This window comes from Galleria mellonella, unplaced genomic scaffold (assembly GCF_026898425.1).
Source record: "Galleria mellonella isolate WM207_F2 unplaced genomic scaffold, CSIRO_AGI_GalMel_v1 utg93, whole genome shotgun sequence".
Lineage (NCBI taxonomy): Eukaryota > Metazoa > Arthropoda > Insecta > Lepidoptera > Pyralidae > Galleria > Galleria mellonella.
The window spans coordinates 978,177-989,193 of NW_026442176.1; the positions used below are offsets into that span (position 1 = coordinate 978,177).

The 11,017-nt window shown below is 30.0% G+C and overlaps 1 protein-coding gene across 7 annotated transcripts in view; it reads right to left on the reverse strand.

Moving 5' to 3' along the window:
• Positions 1-6,353, reverse strand: part of LOC116412764 (whirlin) — a 100,814-nt gene extending 94,461 nt beyond the window's left edge. For 5 of the 7 annotated variants that reach the window (XM_052902572.1, XM_052902576.1, XM_052902574.1 and 2 more), the window contains exon 1: positions 6,028-6,345. The gene's annotated coding sequence lies outside the window, so the exon portion shown is untranslated. Of the gene's footprint in view, positions 1-6,027 lie in introns of all 7 variants that reach the window. The other 2 variants (XM_052902573.1, XM_052902577.1) reach the window with 2 other exon arrangements.
• Between the last annotated feature and the right edge of the window lie 4,664 nt (positions 6,354-11,017).

Sequence of the window (11,017 nt, forward strand, 5' to 3'; positions counted from 1 at the left end):
TCGATGTTTTGTGTACGCTACGCGATATCTTTATCAATCATTAACCGAATTTAATGACCCTTTCTTTAATCGAAAATGAAAACAATTCAATTTGTGTCCTACTAACTCTATTACGCGGCTTTACCCGCGTGAATCAATAAATAAAGTGCAAATATTTTGTGTGCTAAGTTAGGATATATATGTTTATTTTATCCATGTACCAAATTTCATTGAAATCCGCAAAATAGTTTTTTCGTAAAAGAGTAACAAACATCCATTCTTACAAACTTTCGCATTTATAATATTAATATGAGGTTTATTAGCCATTTAGTTGTACGATAGCTTTCTATCGTATAAACAATCACTTTGAAAAAATTTCAATTTCTTTACTAAGCTATTTTCCGTGTACCAACAAAGTCACATTCCATAACTAATCAAACATGAAATGCTTCCACAAAGTTTACCGTATTAAACGTACTGCATTAAAATTATCGTTGAAGCGAAAAACGAAAACACAAAAATCCTCTTTAAAACATGTAAGTACTCAGCAGGACATATACAAGTTTACAACGGGGGCTCACTGTCGGGTCGCGATGTCGTAAAGGAACCAGTGGGTAATGGCTAGTAAATTTTTACAGCTCGAACACAAGACTTATAACGCAAATAAGGTAATCCAGTACACTTTATCGCCTGAGAAATTACCTAAGGGCTCAATAAATTCTCTTCTCATAATTTTATATCGCTGCTTTGTTGTTTATAATTACAGCCAAATAATACAAATAAATTTGTTACTTTGCATAATAATTAATAAGGTACATATTTTTTTACATAACTTGAAATGACACACAAATTAACGACCAATCCACTGACAGAAAGTGATACCCGTTGTCTATGACTTTAGTTAAATGTCTTTGTTCTTGTCGTTAGAGTTATCCTTATACATAAATATTCATATAAATATATATAAAATAATATCATGTCTCTACCTATTCTCAAGAACTTTGGTGTAATTGTCTGTCTGCCCCAGTTAGATTGAAATGCCAAAGTTGAGTCTGAGGCACAGCAATAAGTATTCATAGAGTTTATTAGGAAAAGGATGGTAAAGAAACAATTACCATACATCGCTTTATCCTCTCATACTTATAAATATAATTCTTAATGTAAGGAAATGAAATATATTTGGATTAAGATATTTCAAAACTTATACCTACACATTCAATAAACTCAATATTTATATCGTCTATCCATTTATTTAATATTGAACAAAAATATAATTTAATTCTAAACAAGCTACAATTTTAATAATATAGCAATTAATAAATGATTTTACTTTAAAGTAGATATATAAAACAGGGACTTATTTAAGATTGTTTTAATAAATTTGATGATTTGTTTTTAAAATATTAAACTTCAAAATTTTTATCTCATTTTAGACTGGTATATACAGACGTAATCGAAAAACTTTTTAAAAGAACATTTTAACAGTGAAGTTTTTGGGAACAGGTCTAGATAAATAGCAAAAAAAATTGAGCCTCCCATACAAGTAATGAGCGTCCTGCTACTAAGTTAGTAGGGGAAGCTATAATTTTTCTTTTGGTTTTGACTTTTAACTTCACTAAATTCTCTTAATATTATATACATAGATGACGACTTCGATTTCATCTAGCGTACTTAAAAGATATTTAGAATTAAATCATTTTAACTCTTCCATTCAATTAATATTTTCTAATCCCTTTGGCCTATTATATTTCTTATTATATTGAGCTATATTTCTAAAATTTAATTATATGTAAAAATGGAATTATAAATAATTATAATTTAATTATATGCAATTTAATCAATTCTATTTTTTTTTAGTTTGTTCAAAATAATATGAGCTTAATTATACTATATTGGATAATAATTATGTATCAATTAACCCAATGTACCCATATAATTACATATATTTGTCTTTATTTAAAAGTTCAACAAAGATTAACATATTGTGACGTCTGTTTCTAATAAATTATTATAAGACCAATTTCTGTTCAGTCCAAAATACAATACGAGTACATACCTAAACGGTGACCAAGAAAAGATAAATTCACATAAACGAGAATTTATGTGACTCTCGATGAAACTTTCAATCTGATAGACTTATATGTTCTGATCCATAAATTTTATTTTGTTACAATTATTTTATGTCTTTGTTGTCCTTATCTAGGATAGTGGCGCGTAGATCCACTACATTACACAAATGTCGTAAAACTAAAACTGCTATGAGAGTTCACCATGCAACTGGAACATTCTCTATAAAATTTAGTTCATCACAATTTTAGCTACGATATCCTAAAAGACAAATTGATATGTTCCGTAAAAAGGCTGGCTTTAATATTTCCACATTTAATACATTAACAAGTAGCTGTAACCCGCATCTTTTCCGGCGTGAATTAGGATAAAAAGTTATTCTAGCGTTAATCCCAGTCACGGTCCATCTGTTCACCAAAATTCATTTAAATCCATTCAGCCCTTTAAACCTGACTTTAATAACATCTAAACATCTATTTAAACTTCGATATTTATGATTTTTATAGAGTGGGATCCATTTATATAGTTTAGATAATAAAAATATAGGTACATATTGTCACTTTCAATGAACATCTATTAACTACGTCTAAATGTCATTAACCTTTTACGGGTATCTCTTGCATATAAAACTATATTTCTTAATCAATGATAAATTTTCATGAAAAATCTTATATGTTCGAAAAATTTCGTTGTAATTGTTAATTCCAGAGAACTGAACGTAATAATATTCTAAACCTTAAGAAAATTGTTTCATTCACCAAAATAATAGAACAATTCATAATTCATTGTCATACTATTGTAGTTTGTTTGCTAGATATAACAAAAATCTCTTCGTTGATGTAATTAACTACTATACTTTTTTAATTGACTTGTTTTGGAATCCTGCAATGAGAAGGAGGGCGTTGATATTCGCGACACAGTTTTATACTTTTGCCAATATCACCTTTTTTCAATAATATTGTCACCAATTTTTTTATTTCAAATAAAGAATTATTATTATTATATTAGACATAAGGGGTAATATATAGCGATTTTTATATATTGTAGATATAATATCTATATATTGACATAAAACGGATATATTAAATGTTGTTATATATATTGGATTACCGCAATATCAAGTCAATATAATATCGAAATGAAGAACTCGATCGAAATAAATACAGATATCTAATATATGTATGATGTTGAGATAGATGATCTTTATATTTTTCATTAATAACCATACGATTCCAATATATAGATATCGGAGCAGTATCGATATTACCTATTCTTACTAGGCATATATCGCTAGACCTTCTTTCTACATTTTTACATGCAATAATTTCAATTACGATATAGCAATCGAAATTTTTTAAAATAATATGTTAATTTCTGTTCCCAGGATTTATATAAAAAAGCAATAAACTACCACTAAAATTATAAAAGTAGATTGAGTTAAAAATATAATGTCTTATATTTACAAATATATTGTTTTCTTACTATGCACAGCAGGGGTTAACATCTCTATTTAATTTGTGGTGATTAGTAAGAAGTTATCAAGTTTTATTTTATTTAATGTATGTATCAAAAATAAGGATAACAAAAAAGTCACTTATAAATTGCAAAACAATCAAAGAAAGGAGATGCGCAATTTCTTTCCGGCAGTTTTTTTTTCTTTCACAATGGTCGATTCCGCCCACAAGCCACAAATTTATATACCGCGTAGCGTCCTTAGTAATTGAACAATTCTAATTTATTATTTAAGGTCAACCTACGTATATATGGAAAATGAACAGCAAAACCTTATTTATAGTCTATAATTTGAAGCTAGTTATAAAAACAGAATAACTATCTCTTATCGGACGTCCATAAGGCTGATGGCTGTTTTCTGCAAAAGTAACTCCAATTATAAAAAAAGATAATAGTTTCTTAAGTATCTATTTTCGAAACGCAGTAAATATAACATAGATATGACAGATAAAGTTCCCAAAAGTATTTTCATAGTGCTATTTTCGAAAATTCATAATTATGTGAATTAGACCATCTCATTATATAAGAAATTGAAGATAGTAATTATCAAATACTTTCGTTTGAAGATTTGTAATATAATTAAAGATTTTTCGCCATAAGAAATGAATATTAATCCTGATAAAACGAGTATAGAAACATAAAAATAATATATAATAATATTTCTATAAAAAAAAACGTCAAAATTAGTGAAAATGCGAAAAAGTGGCGTAACATAGACATGGAAAAAAGACATCAGTATTACGAGTATGATCCTCCTTTTTTCCAAAACTGAAGAGCAAAATGGATGTCAAAACATTGTATTTTGAAGTTTAGGTTTTGTTTTTCCTTTTACAGTTGCTGGTAGCATATTATTTTAAATCCAAACCATGATTAACCGGATCGATGTGAGCTAAATGCCTGTGGTTGAATTATTGCATTGTTTTGTGCGTGCGTGTGTGCCGCGCCTCGGCGTCACGCGATAATGGCACGTGATACGCGTGTATACCTTACTTTACGTACAGTTAACAGTAAATAAAAAAATATAATGAGCTTATTATAAACAATGTCACATATTTCTACTTTAATATAAATTATTATCTTAACTATGTCTGGCACCGAAAATATAAATTTTGAATCCTAGATAGCCAGGCTAATTCTGAATAAAGTAATATATATATATATATATATATATATATATATATATATATATATATATATATATATATATATATATATATATATATATATATATATATATATATATATATTATATATCAAAGCATTTGGCGTTCCATTGTTTCTGTATATATATGTATATATTATGTAGCCCAGTAATCATGACACATCTACGGACTTACGGACAATAGTACTCAAATTCCATTAAAACTTACATTACCAGAGGGAGACTTTGTACAAAAATCGTTTGCTTGGGCACCTCTGTCCCATTCGTGTTTCTACCATGAAGCAGTTGTGTTTGCATGGCTGTGTTTCGATTTGAAGAGTGGGATATGGCGTGAATTTACAGGGTACAGATGAATAACACCTGAGTCCTCAGGAATGGCAACGCATGGGGGGTATCATGGGAGAAACAGTACACTCTGTTATGTCCATGATACTGCTCATGTCTATAAGCGACGGTTAGCACTTTCCATCAGGTGGACCGTCAGCTTGATTGCCATTCTAAATTGTGTAAAGAAAGACTTATTAATAAATAAAATAAATCATATTTGTTTCATGATGTCGATTATCTTTTAATAAATTAAATTAAATTAAATTAAAATTAATATACTACTTGATATCAATGATTGTTATTTTTTTTTACATTGAATAAATGAAAATAGTATACATATGCATCATCTACTTTATATTATTAAGAAAGAACTAAAACAAGTCAATAAATACATGAATGTACTATAAATGTTCGTTTTGTTAATTTCAATATTTGCACTTTTAATAAAAAATATGTTCTCTTTAATTATTTAATAGCCTTTTATACTCGTATAAACGGACAGCTGGCTACGAGCGCTCCACGCAATAGATACGACCCTATATCTAAACATTTTCGAACCTCCCTGTCTACTAGTAATGACACTAAACATTCACTAAAATAGAATGTCTTGTAGCTGTTGGGTGTGCCATAATCAGATTGCGGCATTCGTAGAGCTTCACTGAACTCACTTCGGGCGCTCCCACCATATACAAATTGGTTTAGTAATAAATACATATATCAAATTGCTCGTTCAAGATATATACATGTATGAACATATATTTTTATGTCTACAATATCTCCAATATACACTTTTAAAATTTGGTGTCCTATATAAATAAATTATAATTTTTAATGATCATTGGGAACAGTTGACAATTTTTCAATCTGTATTTGATCAAAATTCATGAAAGAAATTCAATTCATTTCATGTCGATTATTCGATATAATACTTACATCCTCTGGAGGATGTGTATAGGCAAGAATCTATTGCAAGAATTTACCTTATTATTTCATTTTTCGTGTATTTCCGTCGCGCCACATGTCGCTGGCCGGCTGTCACAAAGGCTTTATCTTTCACATGTCGGGCCGCGATCAGACGATGTCCACGTAGCACGACCACTGCACTTACAACCGGCACTTGGACATTAGGAGTCAATACGATGTACAGTTCGTGCTCCGCGCGTGTTATTGTTGTGAGACGATGTCGCTACTTCTAGGTTTTCTCACAGCGAGTGTGGTCGTGACGTTACCACCGCGGGTGAACATGCGAGGCACTCGGGCGGGCGGCGCGGCGCGACTGCGCGGAATCCATCGCCTGCTCGTAGTCTCCGCTCGATACGCTGGCCATGAAAATTTCAGCCAAACCACTGTCAACCGGTGGCGGCACGCAGGTACACTATGCTTTCGCATACCTGCCAACTCACAGCTCAACAGTCACATCATAAATCACTGACATTTCACAAAAGAAAAGGATAACGACAAAATGTATACGACTTTATAGAACATTTTTGCAATAATTTCCTGATTCGTCGTATATAATCGTATTCCTCCTTCCTGGTTCGTCGTATATATTCATCGTCATATAGTTTATAACAAGTAAGATGTATAAATTTTGAAATCGATAGGTAAAAAACAAAATACTGGTCGCAAGGGTTATAAAACCAACCAAATTGATATATCAACTATTGCGATAAATTTTCCTAATCAATTAATTCCAATAAAGAACTTCAATTTATTTACTTTTTATAGATGGTATATAGCGTCATATCTTAACAAATATGATAATGTATTGCCTAATGAAATGTGTCCCGCAGTCTCGTAACTCGCAATAAATTGTATTAAACTTTTCTCAGGGCTACCCCACCATGTACTCGTATGTGCATATTTCTCTTTATGGCATAAGAAAATATTTCTATAAATATAGGTATAAATGAAAATATCTAGATGCGTAAACGTTCATATTTATTATCCTATTGGATGCATAATTATAACTCTGTGCAATCTTATCTTAATAAACCTAATATAATAAAATTGTAACTAGTTGATGTTTGTACACGGAATATATTTAAGAAAAAATATACGATGGGTCTTAATAAGACCAATAGATTCCAAAACAATAACTTTTATAAATGTTGTCTGTTTGTCTATATGTTTATTCCAACATCATGCCAAAATAACTGCACCAAAGTGGATGTAGTTCACAAGTATGTTTCTGTAGATCTAACTAAAAATCTGATATACGAATGTTTTATCTCGAATTGATTTCTAAATGGTTTCATTTAGAATTAGTCTATTTCATTGGTGTTCCTACTTCTGAAAACATGTACATATAAATGAATATATTTTTACGTTACCTGATTAGTGCTACCAGCTATTTTCCCCAATTACGAACAACCTCATTATAATTTTACAAGAGGGTGCCACTGAACAAAAATCATCTGCTTGGAAACCTCAATCGTGTTACTAAAAATAAGCAGCTACGCTTGCATGGCTGTATTTCTGTTTGAAGGTATAACATATTTGTTCTTAGAAATGGCAACACATAAAAGTTACCTTGGAAATCACTGTATATTCTATGTTGTATATTCATGGTGCTGTTTGTATCTATAGGCAATGGTTACCGCTTTCCATCAGATGGGCCGTAACCTTGTTTACTATTCCATATAACATAATAAAATATTTCTTTTTAATTAACCGTATTTACTTTCATGAGTCCTCTACTAATTTATTAAACCCTATATCCTTATCCAATTATTATTTGGAGTTAGCATAATATGTTTTTCTGATTTATTCTTCTCTATTCTAATATTAGTGTGTTTCGTGATCTTACCGAAGCTTTTGATTGTTTAAGGCACAATATAATATTGAGCAAATTACAATACTATGAATTTAAACATAAACCTCTAAAAATAATGCAGTCATACTTAAATAATAGAACACAAATAGTAACATTAAATAATAATATAATATTATATCTCACACAGATAATATTAATTTAGGCATTCCTTAAGGTTCCATATTTGGATCAATTCTTTTCCTTATTTACATTAATGATCTTCTGGCAAATTTACCAGAAGAAGCATTTGTGACTCTATTTACTGATGATACATATGTAGGGTATTACATTTTGGAGCAATGCAGCTCTCATGTTGAAAGTTCTAAGGCGACAAAAGCGAGCTATGAGAATTATATGCGGAATTCATAAACGCACCTCTGTTAGGCCTCACTTTGTCCACTAACGTACATACAATGACGGTGTCATAGTTGTTCATATACGATTCTTTACTCGAAATATGTGATAAAGGGTATTCTTGGCAAAAATTTAGCCAAAAAATTTTATTTACGCCTCGAGAAATAAAGACAAATTGGAATTGCCAAGAACATGACTCATAAAAACTATGAATCAAGGCATTCATATAAAAATAAAAATGTATAATAAATTATCCAATACAGTAACACAATTGCCGAGAATAAATTAAAAAAAAAATAAATAAAAATAAATTTTGTGTAACATCCTTTTTACAACGTGACCGAATACCAAAATGCTAATGTTAAATTATTTATATTTCATTGTAATAAGTGTGACAACTCAAATTTTATAACTTGTAGTTATAATTATTGTCATTTTTTTTATATTTGAAATGTTATGATCGTTGTTATTATTTATTCTGTAGTTATAACGTAAATATTAACTTGTCATTGTATGACGAAAACTGTTATATTGGTTAATAAAGAAATATCAATATTCGCATTCACACACATTCTAACTAAATCATCTTTTACACAGTCCATTCATGTCTTTTTATATCTTCCTCTACCCTTACAGTCATCCATATTGATTCCTTTCCTTAATATCTACCTATCTTAAAACAAAAATTATCCAAAAACAGGTTAAAGTATAAATCAAAAGCATGAGCATGTTAATACTTGCCAAACTTATAAATAATGACAGAAAATAACAGAAAAGTTATAAAGTTTCTCTTTCAGGTTTAAAACATCAAAGATATAAAAATAATTGGCAAGAAACTCTATGCCTTTGTTTCTCTCAACTCTGCGATAAGCATGTTGCCAAAAAAGTAAACATATTTGTAAATATTAAAATACGAAATCAAGTATTGTTGCATTCGAAGAGAATAATAGAATTGTTTATATATGTTTATATTTTGGATGCAAGTAGTTCTTTGCCATATACCAATATTTACTTAAAGATCTAATTGAAATTAGTTAAAATAGTAATGGTCTAATAACAAAAGTGAAATTGAAAACATAGTATTCATATTGCTCATATTAATAAGATCAATGAAATAATACTGTGGCAGGAGTTCCAAAGATACCAGCTTGGTTCTCTTGACTTCATTCAAAGAAGAGCTATGAGAATAGTTGACAATCCCATGCTCACAAGCGGTATTGAGCCTTTAAATCTAAGGCGAGACTTTGTCTCCCTATGTGTACCTATTCTACTGCTTGTATAATGAATTATGTTCTGAGGAATTGTTTGAAAAATGATGCCCACAGTGACCTTTTATCATTGTACTACTCGCCATCCATCGACAGAGAATTCATCCTCAGACGTTTAAACTGAAGTGATGGCGTACAGTAGGGTTTTAAAAGAATTTTCTCTCGCGAATGCTCAGGCTATGAAATGAGCTCCCTGCCGAGGTTTTCCCTAGAGGCTTTCAAGAGGGGTTTGCAAAAAGGGTAAATTAAGGTTTCTTTAGGGTCGATATGCTCACGTTCATAGAGTTGTATGCTTGTTTGCCATATGCGTGGTATAAAAAAAAATACATAAAATATTTTTTTCATATAATACTTGCTTTTACATTCGACATCGTCCACGTGACCGGAATATATTTACTGACTAGGATAAAAAGCAGCGTATATACAAACTCACTTTTATAATATTAGCAAGGGTTAAGAATAAATAAATAAGCTGACGACCTATTTCTAGGAAAATGCATAATAATAATAATATAATAATGGGATCATATATTTATTATACCGTGCGGTTAGTAGATCTACACAACTAACTATTCCATATAAGTTGAAGTTAGATTGACTTCGTACGTTACGTAGCTATCAGACAGCTGCATATTATGTTGAACTTGTAGTTTGCAATTTCAATCAACGGGACGTTGGTGGTCGATACCTTTTTTTATATTTATTATATATTTTATTATTATTTTGACAACTAAAAAACGATGCCCTGGTTTCTCATAGGAGCTAACAATCTAATAACAATATTTGTATTACAACATTTAATAATTAGGTAAATTTAATTACTAATTACAAGATAGGTGCTTGAGAAATACGTATCGTTTTCTTAATGGTCGAGAGATGGGCAGCAGCGTCCCTTTTAAAACATTACCAAAGGTTAAAGGTTAGGTTAGCAGTTGCCAAACCGCCTACCAAACGTAGCAACTATGGGCAAAACCCCCCAGTAGGAGAAAGCCTATGTTTAGCAGTGGAGAGTTAACGACTAATATGATGATATCATACTATCAATCCGCCCTAACTTCACATGAGTAGAGAGACAGAATAATAAATTACTATTTTTAATACCTTAGTTTGCATTACTGTAATAATCGTAGGGATATCAATGTTTTTTTAAATAATATATAACCTATCTTACTTACTGATAATGTATCTTTCTATAGGTATTAAAATCTACTTAATATTTTTTGAGTTTATTTATTACAAACAAACAAAGATAAAAAATCAAATCTTTTTAATATTAACTCAGATAGTATAGGTATATACCTGTACTATCTAAGCTAAAACTGTATGGTATAGATATAGGTTAACATAATAAATGCGCTTACTATAAACAAATAAACTTCTTGATTTGTATACAATTGTTTACGTTTTATTTATTTAGTCAAAGGAAGATAAAGGAGATATATTTTTAGGTATTTTTTTTTTGTTCTTGTATTCGACGCATTTCTCGAAACGATATTATAGTAAGAAGGAGAAATTTTAATGAGGTAAATTACT